This window comes from Rhamphochromis sp. 'chilingali' (genome assembly GCF_963969265.1).
Source record: "Rhamphochromis sp. 'chilingali' genome assembly, chromosome: 21".
Classification (NCBI taxonomy): domain Eukaryota; kingdom Metazoa; phylum Chordata; class Actinopteri; order Cichliformes; family Cichlidae; genus Rhamphochromis; species Rhamphochromis sp. 'chilingali'.
The window spans coordinates 30,189,377-30,201,731 of NC_137949.1; positions in this window are offsets into that span (position 1 = coordinate 30,189,377).

Genomic DNA, 12,355 nt, shown 5'->3' on the forward strand with positions numbered 1-12,355 from the left:
AATCTGAAGTGGGTTTAGGCATAAATGGGATTAATTCCCAAAGAATGTCCTTTGCTCTTCCTCCCGTAATTTCATTTGCAGGGTCCACAGGATGAATAGCCAAGCAGGCAGTGATGTGGAACTGGAGGACAGGCCTTGCGGGGCCTGGTGCTGCTGCACCACAGCCTTCAGGTTATGTTACCTTGATAATGTCACAGCTGCAGGAACCACACCGCCCACCGTACAGGACACAGGAAATCCAATTATCTGTCTTCTAATGTGTGGGAATTTTATGCTCTCATTTCTTAAGCTTTGGCTTGAGTTGTGCCTTAGGGCAAAACCTACCTGAGAAAGATTCCTGGGATTGTTATTTATTTATTTTCTAAGAAAAGAAACACATCCATTTTCACTGGAATCAGTATAGGAAAGTTAGACTGCAGCGGAATCCAGAATGGAATTGTTTTCCTGATAAAATGCAGAATTATAGCTCATTAAGTTGGATTATAATGTAAGAAATACTTTTGCTGGTCACGTGAAAACAGGTAAAGAGGAGCAACCCTAATTTGTCCTGGAGTTCGGTCGCTGTGATGGCTTGCATATGGGAGCAGATCCTCCCACCTGCATGGGCCCCCCAACTGTTTTTGATTTAATTAAAAGGAAGAGAGTGCATCAATTTCAACTGCGTGGCAGGGAGATGACAGTACACAAATTGAAAGTAAGCATCGCAGCGGAACAGGAGACGGGACGCTGGCCTATCATTAACATGGAAGACAATTCTGTGTGCAATGTAACAAGATTAGAAACATTATCATCAGTCCACCGCTAGACATGAAGCTCAAGCACAGGAAAAAAAAAAGTCTCAAGAAGGCTTTTTATTCGGGACAGGACTAAGTGAGACCGGCTTTAGAAAACAATAGAAATGTGGCATGGCTGTCATAACATTCAGCTGATTGCACACCTGTAGAGAAAAGTGGGGTTTTTTTTTGGGGGGGGGGGGTTTATAATGCCTGGGGGAAAAAAAGTGACACTCATCCCTTCGGGAGGTTTAATGTTTCCTGCTACTTTACCCCACACAGCAGCGATTATGGATCTCATAAGTGATTATGGATCTGTCCCCCCATCCCCTCCCTGCTGAATCTCCAGCACATATCTTTTGTTTTAGCGAGAGGGTTTGGTTTCGAGCAGATCCGAAGGAATGTGAATGGGCTCTGAGCTCGAGGAGGAGCCCCCATTAATGAACAGTAAAGACAGATGAGTCTCGCTCATGCCAGGCAGGTTGCCTCAATTGGATTAGTGAAGCCGGGGTTGGGATGGATAGTGTCTATGTGCCAAGTGGCCATTAGCTCGGCCAGGATGCCAATATGAGTGTATACAAAAAACAGGCTCAGGATTCCCCTCGGCAATCTCAAGCTAGAGTCAGCAGCTGACAGTATCTGAGGCAATAAACTTTAGTTACGTGCTAATATAGTGATAAACATTTATCAGCTATGATAATGGGGGGGTTAAATGGTTGATTTAATCCTGCTTTTATTGTCCTGAAAATACAAATATCAGAATCTGTTACAGGTCATTTGTCAGTGGCTGTCACGCTGCACTTTATGAATGGAAAGCCGCTCATTCCTGGCATGTATCAGAGCGAGCTGATGTGTTTCCAAGGCTGATGTCATGTTCTCCGTGGGGCGATGATGGGCACTGTACATGTCAGTGGACACCAAGGGCCCTACTCCAACCAACTATACAAATGGGCAGAAGTGCGAAGAGCTGGGGAAATGTTATCAATCACTGTACGTCTCAGAGGAGCTGCTGGCGTTTGTGTAGAGAGTCCCGCTCATACTGATACATATAAAAGGCTGTGTGATGTATTAGAGCAGATGAGCAGGGGCTGGGTCTGACACATGACTGACAGCTCATTTGACAGCCCCAGGAAAGTGTGCAGGGAAGTTTCAATCTAATATAATGCTGCTGAAGGAATGAAATGGTGGTGTGAGATTATGTCTTCATGTTATATCCCCTCTAGGACAACGCAGACTGAATGGGATGAATATGATGCGGCTGACCCCCCGCCTCGGTCGAGAAGGAACAGGTGCCTTATGGGTGCCAGACGCCACAATCGACTCTAGGTTGAGACCTCCTGACCCATGACTTTCTCCACAATCCATTTCAGTCTAGTGAACCAGGTTTCTGAAGGAGGGAAAAACAAGAAACTGAAACCTTGATCAAACCTGTACCTGTGGGTAAACAAAAACATGTTTGTTTGTTTTTTTTGTTTGTTTTTTGTGGTGTCCTGCATTATGAATCAGCTGTCTCATGGGGATTTCCACATAGGTAATCTCTGTCATTCAATCGCTCCACTGCAGAAGCTGGGTCCTCCAGAAACAGGATAGCCACAAAACAGACATTAATATTAAGTGCCAAGGAGATCAGCTTCTCTTTGACCTGCTCTTCTTTCTCCTTTTTTCATAAGAGCAGAATATTGTTAGGTCACATGCATCTTGAAATCAATACTCCGTACTCACCGGTGTACGTTTACACTCATAATTTTCATGCTAAGCTACTTTTTTGTCTTTTTTTTTTTTAATACAGAGACCATTTTTATTGATATAATATTAATGGAACCAAAGCTGTCTTCTAAAAATACTCCTGCTTACCAAACTCAGAGGTCACTGAGGTCACAGAACTTTCCTTAATTACACCAGAAATGTAAAATTATTTTACCAGAAAGCTATTAAAGCCCAGGAGACTCAAACCTCCCAATGCGTGTGCCCACAAAGATCAATCATAGAGGGCTAATTAGCCATTTTACAGCTATTAAAAAAAAAAAGAAACTCAGCCCTTTTCATTATGGGCCATCTATTTTTCCAACATTATGGCCTTTTTTATTTTTCCCCCCTCAGCTTCTGGAAGTTATTAGAAACTTCTGCTGCATGGAGAAATAAAGCATCAACTTTCCGTATTAGATGTGTCAGGCTTTCTTCCTCTCCGTCCACGTTTTATTCTTAGAATGAGGTCAGCAGTTGGCCCGCGAGCGTTGAGTGTCAGCTGCTGTTTTTCCATTGAAACAGACTATACTCGGGTGTTTAGCCCTCTGACAGGCCTGACGTCGGCCTCCTAGCAGCCCCAGTGACCACAGAACCTGATCTCACACAATCAAGCAACTGTGTCAGCCCAGTCTAAACTCGCTGTTCCCAAAGGTGTCTCTCTCTCTCTCTCTCTCTCTCTCACACACACACTTTTTACTTTTTACTTTGTGTACGTCTCCTCTTTTTTTCCCCCTCCTACATTTCCTACACTTCAACTTTTGCACCTTCTGATGGCGTCCATATTTCCCTGCTAATCTGCGGAAGCCCTGCAAACATTCGTATTGTCTAAGTGATCATTAAAATTTATGGCAAGCTGACTTCATCCAGCTTGCTAGGCCTCGTCGGCATAAGTCATAATTATGTGATGACATTGTAAGACGGAACGTCCACGCTGGCCCACTCGCCCGGGCTTGTTAAATGATGTAATTAGCCTACCTAAGAGGTGAACACTCCAGATTGGATAAGTTATTAAATGTTTGGATGAACCTGAGCTCCATTTCCCTATCACTGTCTTCCCCTCATTCTCGCCCCCTCCCTTCTTCCCCCATTAGCCCATTAGCAGTTATGTGATACTATATGCTGATGGGGCAGTGGACAGAGAAAGTGGGTAAATTAAGCCTGACCACTGGTTGTGTTATGGGCTGCTCTTATTATAAGGTGCCACTGAAGGACACTGCAAGGCTTAAGTGTACAGCGCATCAGTGACGGACACGCGACCAACAATGACCCGACGGTACGGCATATTTGTGCCGTCAGTTGCATGCTATGTGCTGATTACGTTCATTAGGATCTTCTATAAGTCATGTGACTCGCTGTTCTCACCCCTGGAAACTATTGAAAGTGACTGTACTGTACAACAAACACAGGTCAGACGTGTCAAATTTAACCCATCAGATTGCTCAATTTGTCCCCAGTTAAGCTGTAATGGAAGGCAGCGCACTGAGGTTGACAGCGCGCCTGCCACCGGGCCCTTGAGCCTCGGTGTGTGCGTCACTGTGCGGCTGTGTGTGTGTGTGTTGTGCTCCACCAGAGGGTGTCACCAACCGTGACTGTGTGTTATTCACACTGACGAGTTCCACTGTTCACTGTCACCTCTCATTGTGAGGGGAAATAAGCCTGTGGAGAGAGAGCCTGCCACCAGGGGGGAGGGTGGAGGACAGAGTGGGGCCCCCTTACAACCACAGCCCCAAAGACTGGCTTCTCCTTCAAGCTCAAGATTGCTAAATATCAGCATGCATATTGGGGATAAGAGGAGGATGTTCAGATAGACGCTGAACAGTCTGACTGTGGTTTCTAACACATTTTTACAGACAGAGGCGGAAGCTGATTTGTGTGTGTGTGTGTGTGTGTGTGTGTGTGTGTGTGTGTGTGTGTGTGTGTGTGTGGGGAGGGGGTGGGTGTTATGGTGTTTGATTTGTTGTGAAGACTCGAGCAGCAGGACTCAGCAGAGTCCAGGTTGGCCCAGCAGGCCCGCCGAGAGTGACACTTCCTCTCTCTGTCTCGTCCTGCGGAGAGCCTTGACAGCAGGGACCTGGTGCTGAGCCGCGTCCCCGTTCATCATCACCAGAGCCAACCACCCACAGCGGGCAGGGTTGGGGGGGGGGACTCAGTTAACTCTGTCACCCCACTGTCCCTCCCCCCTATGTGCCTCTGTCCCCCCTCCTCTTCCTCCTCTTGCTCTGTCTTTGGCCCATCTCCAGAGAGACTAAAAAGCCGGTCTCTCTCTCTCTCTGCTCCCCTGATTGTTTTTGTTCCTGTGAGCAGACAAATAGAGTTTGGCCTCTTACAAAAGAAAATGCTCAAGCTCATCTGATCTTACTGCCCTAAGGAGTGGCCTGGCCTGAAGGGCTAGTGATTGGAAAATTACAGTGCTGCTCCAGCCATATTGTCAGGGAGTCTAGTCCAGTCTCTTGTGTTTGTGTGAAAGGCCATCAGATGTGTGGCCAGTTGTCCGCTTTTAAGACCGCTGTTGGCTGTAATTGTGTAGGAACCGTAACCAAGGATAATATGCAGTATTTATATAGAGAGTAAATATTGCTGATTGGTTATGTTTTTACAGAGCAGGTAAGCCTCTCTTAATTTTCTTGTTTTTAAATTAAGGAGCTTTGCGTTTACATGCTTTATAAAAAGAAAACATAAATTAGCCAAAGTCTAGTCTGCAAATTCAGTGACAGACATCAGAAATTTGGTCTTTGAGTGACGATACCTGTTGCAGCTCCAGAGTGACGCTGAAGCCCCCTGTCCCTGCCTCACAAGTGGCTCTCTGATAAGTGATTACAATTGGGGAGAAAGGAGGAGTAAAACAAGGGCCTTGTCAGCACAGACCCTCCAGATTTGAGGTCAATTTCGCTCCCTGATTGCGTCTATTTTTGTGGCGGTTATGCTGGGGGAGGGAGAGACCAAGTGGGAGAGTTTACCGTCGCCCGTCGAAGCCAGCATCATCATCATCAGCTGACGAGCAGGTGCCGACCCCCGACTTGCCTGACGGTTTCCTGCCCCCCCGCCACACACTCCGCTCCTTTTACTCTTCACGCCCGCCCCTCCAGCTTTTCCATCGTCCCCTATCTGCGCTCCCCTACCACCCCTTGGCCCTGGCCCTCTGCCTGCTCTTTCGCTCACCCCCACCCCCTCCCCATGTTCGCAAATCACTTCTTCCCGTGTCAGCAGGTAAATTGTTTTGTCCTCCCATTCCCAGCTTTCATTACCTTGTGTAAATTAAGCGATATGTCGTCCACCGGTGCGCGCCAGAGCACTCACCGCGCCAACGCCAAAATCATGAGATTTGGCATAATAAATGAAGACAAACTGGCAGTAGCAGTGCTCCTCTCCGCGCGGGCTCGCCTTCATTATTCGCTTAACTTGCCGGAGAAAATGACTTAACCCTGACCTGTGTATTACGTCCCATATTCACTCCAGATAAAAGCCTTTTTACAGCACACAACAATTTATATTCCAGCAAAGAGGCTGCTTTTCTCTGTCAGTTTTCCAATCTCAGCTCCTGAACACACGTCATTAAACTTGTCTTGCCTTCCTGTATTTGTCTATCAGTCCTTCTTTTTACATAAAATCTGGCAGCATTATTCTGGGATTTGATGGCACCCACTCATTTTTCCCCTTGGAATGTTTGATTGGAAGAAATATAGCCGGGCCGGGGCTATCTCCTCTCTTCTGTGGAATCATGCACTTGATGAAATAGTGTTCCCTCAGCAAGAATAATAAAAACAGACTTGTGCATTACAGGGGGCTCTCAATCTGCCAGCCGGGCTGAGCTGAGCCGAGCGAAAAAACCCACCCTGCCTCCTGACAGATTTTTATAGTTATCCCAGCAGATAAATGGAAACGGGTGACCAGGCTGGGGAAGGCCACTCTGGGCTGCAAGCCTGGACAGAAGCATGATGTGTGGCGCGAGCGTTAAAGGTTCGGCTTCTGAGACGAGCATGCTGCCACCGCCACATTTGTCCTTTTGCAGCGTTTATGAAGAGAAACCTCTGGGAAAATGTTCCTTGTGGTGCAGCACAGATATGTTTGACTGAAACACCCACGTTAATGCAGTTTGCATTAGAAAACCTTACAATAGCGAGGGAGTAGGAAGTTCTGCGTCACATGCTGTGGTCTAGCTCCATTGAGAATGAACTGTAGAAGATGAAAAGGGTGATTGCAACTGTCCTCTGGGTGATAGGTGTTCACTTTCCAATTTGGAAGTGTCAGCATTACTATAATATCAAGCTCACTTGAATGTAAAAGGTCATAGACACTTTACATAAAGTCGTTCATTCACTGTTACTGAAGCACAGCCTGCAGTAGTTAAAGTGTTTCAGTTTGTGCTGGAGCACACGATGAAACTTTGGTGTTTTCACACAATGTAGAAGGCCGCTGCAAAATCAGTAATACAGTTACCTTTTAATGCAACAGAAAAGAGGAAATACAATAAAAATATTGTGCAAACATATTACTTATTTGCTACATTCACCTAAATAAATTGGACTTTAAATATGTAAACATTTTAGTTGTTTTTAAGCTGCAGTCTTGTTCAGTCTTTTGCGTCTCAGTGACATTACATTAAATACAGAACAGCTTCAGTTTTCTTGGACTAAAGTGACGAAGGGAAGAAAAAAAGTTGCTTCTCTTGTGTATCCTGTGGAGCTGGGGGGAAAAAGTTTGACTAGCTGTATTATATTCACACACAAAAAATGTGAAATTAAATGAAACCAGGCATGTAACAAGGATTATGATTACTGAAATAAAGAGAAATTCTTAAAGGCTTAAATGGAGGTTAAAAAGTTCCACTGTGGTTTGCACCTTAAGGTTTTGCCTTCTGGGAAGATAATCAGCCATAAATGGTGCTCGTTTCCACTTAACAGGCCCTGATTAATCAGCCGAACTGCATGGGCTAATCAATCGACTGCTAGTGCTTTCCGCACTGGACCTGGAGAGCTTCATGTAGTCTGAGTAATCCTCCTTCTCTTACTCCTCTGTTCAGCGGCAGGCGTCGTGGAGAGCAATACATTTGTGAGGGATGAGCACAAAAAGGCCCACAGTTGTGATTTTGTAAATTGGTGTGAAATTCAAGGCTTCTTTCTATAACCCTTAAATAGTGCACGTGCATCCCAGTTACATTTTATTGTCTTGTTTGTAATTTTTATTAAAAATGAAGAGGTTTATTAGAAGCAAATGAGTAAAGAAATTGCACTTTTTATTTTCACAATATAAGTCAGTTACCTCCTTATTTAGCTTATAGTAGTGTTAGCTTTTTTGTTTTACTGATATGAAATTGACCAGACACACTTATATAATATATATAAGCATACTTAAGCATGTAAAAAGGCTATCAGCGGAATTGTCTTTTTGTTTTGTTTTTACAGAAATGGCATCAGTGAAATGTTAAAGTCTTCAGGAAAGTTTAGATTTATCTTCAGAACTGCCAGTTTTAATTATTTTTACTAATGCGTCTGTAATAGACAAATCAGAAGAGCTCAATATTTTCCTCATCCCTTCCCGGGAGGTGAAAAAAGATCAACTTATTGGCTCAGCTTCACCTGCTCACCTGCTAAATTGAAATGTCAAACATGTAAAGCAGACTGACATGGCTACCTGTGGCACTGATGCAGTTCAGACAATGTACAAACGGGTCTCCAGATACGCAGCACAACAAACACTGTGAGTGTTTGATTTGCTTGTCAACAAAACTGTGCTCCTGAGGTTTGTGGGCCAGCTTTTTAGATAGTGTTGTTAACGGCATATGTCATTTGAGGATTGAAAACTGGAGCCATTGAATCTTAATGAGAGACCGTTTACATTCAGCCCTCTGCACTGTGCTTTCAATGTGGTTAAACTAGGCTTATGTTAGGGAGTTTATAACCAGTCTAGAAGGTAGGCAAAATTTAAATGTGCAATGTTTTACAGTGTATACAATGTTTATGCTCTAATAATTAAATTACATTCACTTACAGATGGTCTACAACGGTGCTGTCACCCATTTATTGTTTATGGAGCCAGAATGTAGCATATTTGGAGTGGCTGTTAATTTACAAGCGAATGCTAGAAAGAGTTGTTAGCAAGCTGCATTTAGAGTGTATTACATGGACATGGATACCTGCCAATTAGTGCTAAATAAATCAGTGAAACAAACAAGTTACTAGATGTTCACTTACCAAAACTGTACCACAAACTGTTGGCGCATCTAACTGCAACATTATTGGCTTGATAATTGCATTAAAAATACTCAAAAGGCAGCGGTGTCGTAAAAATGGGTGATGGGTCCAGTTCAGTGACTCCACTTAATGGATGTGAAGCCAAGGAGACAGCTATTGGCTACAGCCACCTGCCTTAACTTCCACCTGAAAGTTAAAGTGGCCACACCCACAAGAATCTTTTATAAAGTGAAAATGGAGCCTGAACACCTAATTGCCCCCAGTGCATCCACTATGGTGTGTATGACAGAAAGCACTTAAAGACAGAATGAAGAGTTAGCAGGTTGGTAAGTCACATTCACTTAGGACTTCTGGAAGTAGTTCTTCAGCTGGAGCGACATATGTTTTTAGGTTGTCATCATGTTGGAAGATCAGACTAAATCTTCACATTTATTCATGATTCCTTCCACCCTGATGAGATTCCCCTCCAGAAACACTCCGAAGCATCCCCACAGTATAATACTCCCTCCCCTGTGTTTCACAGTGGGGATGCTTAACCTTCGTGCTGTAGGCCTCTCCCTTATTTCTCCAAATCGAGCTTCCAGTATCCATAATGTTTCTGCAGGTTGTCCTCAGCATATTTTAGTGTGGCTTAAAAGTGTCGCTTCTGCAGAAGAATTCTGCAATTCCCGACTTTCAAAAGTCGTTCACTCGTGTCTTGACAGTTTTTCTGGGGTCTGTAGACACATCTCATAGTATTTTTTCCAGACTTCTTACCTTTGCCAGGTTTTTTCTTTACTATGTGGCTCTCTTTGAATTTCTTAGTAATGCTTCTGGCTTCAGCTCTTGACCCTTGAAAATGCTGTCATAACTTTGTATAAACATCTGCTTTGTGAACGTCAGTAATTTTTTTTCTCAAGTCTAAACTCATTTTTGTTTTTGGCACTATGCTTTCTTGAGTGATAGCTCAAACCATTGCTGAAGTCTTTATAATGTGCGTAAATTCGAATGTAACCTGAGTTTCAACTTAATTTTCCAAGATTAGAGGATTACAAAGTTAAAGCAGTTAAAAGATCAGTTTTTCAGGGGGCTAATAATTTTGACCATGGTATTTTTTTTTTCTGGAATAATTCTGTTATTTTGTTTAGATTAAATTAATTTATTCTTTTTAAAAAATAAAAATTAGTATATATAGAAATGTTGAAAATCCTTTGCTTCATTGCTTTTGACAAAAAAAAAATCATAGTGGAAGCAATACATCTGTCCTCATCTGTAACTTAAGTCTTCTTTTACTTGCAGTTAAATATTTTTGAGCGATGAAAAAGATGCCACATAACAATAATCGAAACATATTAACAGACACCCTCGTAAGATTAGTTTTTTAAAGAGAGACAGATCTGTCAGAGAACTCTTCAAATCGTTCCCAGATCGGTCTAAAACGGCTCTGACAAAGATGATTTAAAATGTAAAGAGCTGGCGCTCAGCTCTGTAACCCTTCCCCTTCTCTAAAAGGACAGAGAAAAGAATGATACAAACAGAAGGGGAAAAAACTCAAATCCAACTCATTTTTTACTGTATGAAAGTTTCACAAGGTCGTTGGGAGAGTCATGTTAACACAATACCTGAATACAGATTTGTTTCCTTGTTCTACAAGTCACGCAGACTCGAGTCTTTAAGCGATCATTATTACCATACAAATAGACAGATCTATTTAACAACCCCCTTTTTATCGCATAACACTTATTCTTTAGTGTTGCTCCCTGAAAGGCACTGAAATGTGTCTCTCCCCCTACTTACTCTTCCCCTCTTTCTTTTTTTCTTTCTTTTTTTCTCCCCGGGAAATCGTCTCCGGGTTGATAAAGGCTCAGAGCAATAGAAGAAGCAAGGCTGACATCTTCTTAAGAGATGATAGGAGAGCCAAATCAAATAGGATGGAGCAGTCACTCTTTTCACAGATAGGTAGCTCATTTCTGGTGGCTGAGAGTTTGCATCCCTAGTGACGCTCTGCCTGGGAAAGATAGCTCGCTCGGACTCCATTCATTATTTCATTCCCTGTCTCCTCTTTTCACATCTTAGCTACTTCTTTCTTCTTCTTCTTCTTTTTTTTTTTTTGCTTTAATGAGTTGCCTATTTTTCTCAAGTGTTGATGGCGATCTTGGAATTTAGATTTGGAGACAAAGTGTTTAATCACAAGCGTTTTTCATTTGCCAAGAAGAGGCAAAAAAAAAAAAAAATCAATTATTTCTATTAGACAATGCTGATTGAAAATGAATGGAAGTGGTAACATTTTGAAACAAAGGCTCCACGGAGACAAAGATAAGTGTCAGTCTGCTACCCCTGAGGTGTGATGTGCGGTTTGGCTTAATAAGCAGTTTGCAAAAACATTAGCTATTAAATCTTTGCAGAGGGTTGATACAAACACAGCAGTTTATTAATAATAACAGCTCATAATTCTGTACTTTTAGTGTCACATTGTTCCTCGCAGAGTCCATGTTGAGCTTCCGATGTAGCGAGCTTCTTTATTTTTTTTGTTTTCACAAACACGTACGTTGACGCATAAAGATGTAACTTCATCAGAGGAAATTGCAGGAACTTTCCTCGTCCAATTATTTATTGCAACACTTACTGAATGAAGCTTCCAAACTCCATATGATATTCACTTTGGCACTTTGTGAAGAGCACTTTGCTATCGCATCCCTCACATTCTCTGCAAATCCCTTAGAAAATTATTTCTAAATATTAACTTCTCTTGCAGAGAGCTCATTCAAAAGAAGAATTACACGACAGATAAAACACTTTATCACCAGTGAAAGACTAGACAATGTACGTTGAGAAATTGGGAAGAAGGCAGAAACAATGAATATTAAGTGCCTAAGAATCCAAAGCTGCTGACTAAATTGAAACAGTATATCCTGAGGGGGTACGGTTTCCAAATTGCTAATTACTACCTCTGAAAGGGGGCTGTTTCTGATATGTTTGCTTGTGAAAGGCTGCCACTTAATGAAGCAGTGGCTAAAGTTTTTTCCCCCTTTCTTTCTTTTTTAATATTCCCACACTCCAGCTTTCAGGGCTCTCTCCGGACTTTCCTCCCAGGCCAGAACAATGGCGGGCCCAGGAGCCCAGCTTCCCCACAGGCCCAATGAGAGGAGGCCGGGGGCTGGGTACTGAGGGAGCCGCTCAGCATGCTGAAATATGGAGGCGACAGATAAGGTGGCAGCGGCACAGAGAGGCCCTCTCCCATGGGCCCAAGGGGAAATTTGCAGTTATTAAGAGGAAGATGAGAGCGATTAAATGGCTTTTGTACTCATTTTCACTGACTTTTCTTTTTTATTATTTGGGCTGCCTTCATCTGATAGATGAAAGAAATGGTAAATTACTTTTTTTTGTTTCATTCAGCAACAACACTAGCATTGAGAAAACATCATTACAGTGAGCTTCAATCATAAAACACTTATTAGTCTACTATTGTTTTAAAAAGTGTGGCTGCAACAGAATTACTGTAATCTGACATCTGGAACTACAGTAATTACAAATTTAACATGGTTTGGGATTTTGGTTTGAAGAAATTGGACAAAATGTAACATTGATACGTACACAGCATGTGCATGTTTCTATGTATGCAGTCATTTTATGGATGAACACAGCTGGGAGCAGCTATAGAAGCTT